At 43.1% G+C, this 4037-nt stretch overlaps 1 long non-coding RNA gene across 2 annotated transcripts; it reads left to right on the forward strand.

Moving 5' to 3' along the window:
* Window positions 1-1455: 1455 nt before the first annotated feature.
* On the forward strand, window positions 1456-3232 carry LOC121744756. Of its 2 annotated transcripts, none has more exons than XR_006038653.1 (2): window positions 1456-2887; window positions 2946-3232. It is a non-coding gene; the product is annotated as an uncharacterized LOC121744756 (long non-coding RNA). The 2 variants fall into 2 exon arrangements; XR_006038654.1 differs by having other exon boundaries at window positions 3009-3232.
* Window positions 3233-4037: the final 805 nt, after the last annotated feature.

The following is a 4037-nucleotide window of genomic DNA, read 5'->3' on the forward strand; positions in this document are numbered from 1 at the left end:
ACACAACCGGTCTACTAAAACAAAGACTTAGACTTTGTTAAGTTTCTTATACATTTAAATATGTAATAAAACAACCATTAAATGTAAAACATAACAACATTATGACAAAAATAATCTATTTTATTCATTGGAAAATAAAATAAGAGTTTTTACAGTATTCAATCACTAGAAATGTGATTTCTAGTATACAAACTCTAACAGTTATAACGTCGGGTGTCACGACCACAACTCCCTAGTAATAGAAAGTGTAGCTATTCCGCGACTAAACTACTTCAATAGTCACATGCTTGTCATAAATAAGTACTCAATTCAAGGAAAGAAAGTCTCATAGTGAAAGGGTATAACCTCATCGAAATCAGAGTAATTAACTAAGTGCATAGTCTTTTCTTAACAATTCTTAAACTTGCAGCGGAAGGTACCAAGACGAAGTAATATGTATGAAGACATATTAAATCAGCTACCTAGCTTCATATTTAAAGTTCTTTCCCCAACACCTCCTCTGCTCCGATCACGATCAACCTGCACATTAAGAATACAATATGCAGGGCTGAGTATTTGGTATACTCAGTGGGCTCATTGCCGAAAACATTTCTTATTTAGTTGTCAGCCAAACTTAAGTGAGCGCGGGATTTTTCTGAAAATAATTCTTGGTCACTAAAACTTTTCTCTTTTTAAAAGGTTGATTGCGCAGTCACATAACATCTCGTGATATACCATATCTGATCTGTGTGAACCGGGAATGTGGCCACATTCCACGACGGTCACTGGACCGGCCAATTCTAGCGCTAGCACACGGTCCCTATGTGTACACTAGTCCGAGTAGGGTTTGCGGCCCTACTGGTGCCCGAATTCGATTTAACTTGTTTGGCATAGCCAACAGATAGGTAATCATAAACAAAACATGGCATGACAACTCATTCAAAATTATTCACGTTTTCACATAAAATCACATTTTGAAAGAGAAGTCCACCTCGTTTGCTTAAGCCCTCAAGCGAGCGTTCCTTGACTTGATTTTACTTGTCGTGCGACGACTCCCCTTCATCAACAAATAATATACTTAATTTAGGCTTAAGTCATTATTTATTTAGCGTGTATGCATTCCTAAACGTGTTCTTATTTTTTTCTTCCTTCTTTCTAAATCCATGAATCTTTAATTATTTCGGATTTAAAGGTTCAATTGGACTAAAAGTCAAGGCCTAATTTAACTATTTATTGGGCAATATATTTAAAATGGTTAACCTCCACTTTTCTTTTCTCCCCTTTCTCTCTCTTTTTTTGTGGCCCAAAGAATTAAATTAGGTGGCAGTGGCCCAATTTATTTTAGAGAGTCCAACCCCTAATTCTTGTATTTAACTCCCTGGCCCAGTATTTCGAAAAAGCCAGGCCCAAGAGAATTAAATTGGCCCAATAAAAAAAATGACATGGCCCAATTACTCCCCCAACCCGTCGCTGCCCTCTCTCCTTCTCCCTCGTTTCTCTTTCTCCATTTTCCCCCAAATCCTCTAACCCTAGTCTCCTTCCCTTCTTTCGACGAAATCCACGAATCGCTGCCCCCGTCGCGTCTCACGGAGGCGTCCGCCGCCACCGACGCCACCTACCTCAATCCCCTCCACTCTTCTTCTGAATTGAACGGAAAATTCCAAATCGGGGGGGGGGGGGGGGGGGCATCGAACCCTAGGTAAACATCGAGCGAGCGTGGCCGCCCTCTCTGTTGCGCCGGTCGTCGCGGCCAGATCGTCGGAAGACTGGGACGGCCGTCGCGTGGACTTCCTCGCTCTCGGTGACGACACGGCGTCGCCGCCACCGCAGCCACTGCCACGGTCCGCGGTTCTTCCAGCCGCCGCCACCCATCTCATCGTCTTGGCGTCATCGACCTTGCCTTCGGCGTCGACTCCTCCGAGTTCCGGTTCCATTCGAGGTTCCAGCCACCCCGACCGTAGCTAAGTTCTCGTCCCCTATCCCTCCGTCGGTTGATGCTATTTATTGAGGTCTAAAGAAAATAGGATTCAAGGGTTCCTATGTTTAATCTAGCTAAATCTTTAGTTAGCATGATTTTTGATCCACTCGATCCTCGTTTAAGGCTGGAAATTCTCGTTCACTACATCTGATGTTGATTTCATTGTGCGATGCTTCTCTGGTTTGGTTTAACTAGTGCATATGTTTAGAGGAACTACTGATTTTAGCTTAGCATGAGGAGCCTATGTTCTATCGAGCATAAGTCCGATTCTCTCGTTCTATCGTGGCTTACATGGTGCATAGGCTGTATTCAACACTATCATGTTATGTGTTTCCTAGTGCAAAATGTTGCTACATGATGAGTTGATGGGATTATCATTGTTTTGAGTTTGAGGGGGAATGACTTTTTACCTCCTTTGCTCGGCTCAAACCCCTACCCAAGCCTCGGTCTCTCTCACCCTTTAGCTTTACTGATTGTGATGATATGCGGTGGTGAAGGGGCAAGGCCGAGGGTTATCACTTATATACATATGATGTATAACTGAAAGCCTGAAAAAGGCTGATTGTTTGAGCAGAGGAGGAGTCCTTGATTGGTTGTGTTTTGGTTGTTTTCCTGCACCAATGCAGGGTGTGTACTCGTGGGGATAAATGCCAGTTCTAATCCTCATTGGTTGCCTCTTGGCAGAGTATCTCTGTCTCTCTCTGCCCCTTGCTGTTACTTTTCTGAATTTGTTGTGCAGTCTTGCAGGTCTAGGGTGGGGGCAGAGGCCGTTGCTGGAGTGCAGGCTCTTGCTGCTATCTCTTTTGTTTTGGCTCTTTTTGGCAGGTGCACAAAGGGGTACAACCGGTCAAATGCAGCCTTGCAGAGGATCTGCAACTGCTGGGTACAACTGGGTTATAGGGTGGCAGCCCTTTCTCCTTTCCTATTTTGGTGAGTTTTCGGTTGTCATCCCATATAGTAGTGTCTCTTATCCTTATTTGGTCCACAGTAGCTGATCTATGGTGACGGGTGGGTGAGGAGTCGACTGATGGGGCGCATTTCTCTGCCTTAGGCCGACGGTCGATCGAAGACACGGCGTGATCGTGGCTCGGCTTGATAGGCTGGGCACTAGCTTGCTTTGTTAAACACTTGTATTCACATATTGGTAACTTAGACGCTGTGATGTATGTAATATCTTGGCTAGAAACGAGATTATGTTTTTTTTTTAATTTCTCCTCTTGTATGATTTCGAGTGTTTTAACTCGTGAAGTAATTAAGAGCGCAAATTTCTTTTTATTTGTTCGTAACACTTCACGTTTTATTCTCTTTACGACTTAGCAACTTTCTCTCGTTCACGAAAATAAATACTTCTGTTCATAAATCGCATTTAGAAAATTTGAATTTATTTATTCGACTTCATCGTCGTCTAATATTTATTAATAGGGCGGTCATTACATTCTACCCTCTTTAACAAAAATTTCGTCCCGAAATTTTGCTTCAGTCAAACAAAAAGCTCTGGATACTTCTCTTTCATCTTCTCTTCAAGCTCCTACGTTGCTTCCTCGGGGTCGTGGTGCTTTCATAGGACATTCACTATCACGATAGCTTTATTCCTCAATTCTTTCAGTTTTTGATCTAAAATTGCTTCTGGTTCCTCTTCATAGCTCAAATCCGGTTCTAGCACCATTTCTTCTTGGTGTACTATGTGTTTGAGGTCGAACACATATTTTCTCAATTGTGACACATGAAACACATTGTGCACATTTCCGAAGCTCGGCGGAAGTGCTAGTCTGTACGCCACAGGGTCGACTGTTTCTAGGATTTCATAGGGCCCGATGAAATGTGGTATTAGCTTTCCCTTGACGCCAAATCTCGTTATCCCTTTCGACGGGGATACTTTCAGAAAAACTTTGTCTCCCGCCTTGAACTGTAGATCGGTTCTGCGAGCATCTGCATAAGATTTCTACCTATCCTGAGCTTCCTTGATTCTTTCTCGGATCTGTCGGACAATTTCTATCATCTCTTCTACAGAGTCTGGTCCGAGAATCCTTCTCTCACCGACTTCATCCCAGTAAAGCGGTGATCTACACTTCTTTCCATA

Source organism: Salvia splendens, chromosome 8, assembly GCF_004379255.2.
Source record: "Salvia splendens isolate huo1 chromosome 8, SspV2, whole genome shotgun sequence".
NCBI classification, from domain to species: Eukaryota; Viridiplantae; Streptophyta; class Magnoliopsida; order Lamiales; family Lamiaceae; genus Salvia; species Salvia splendens.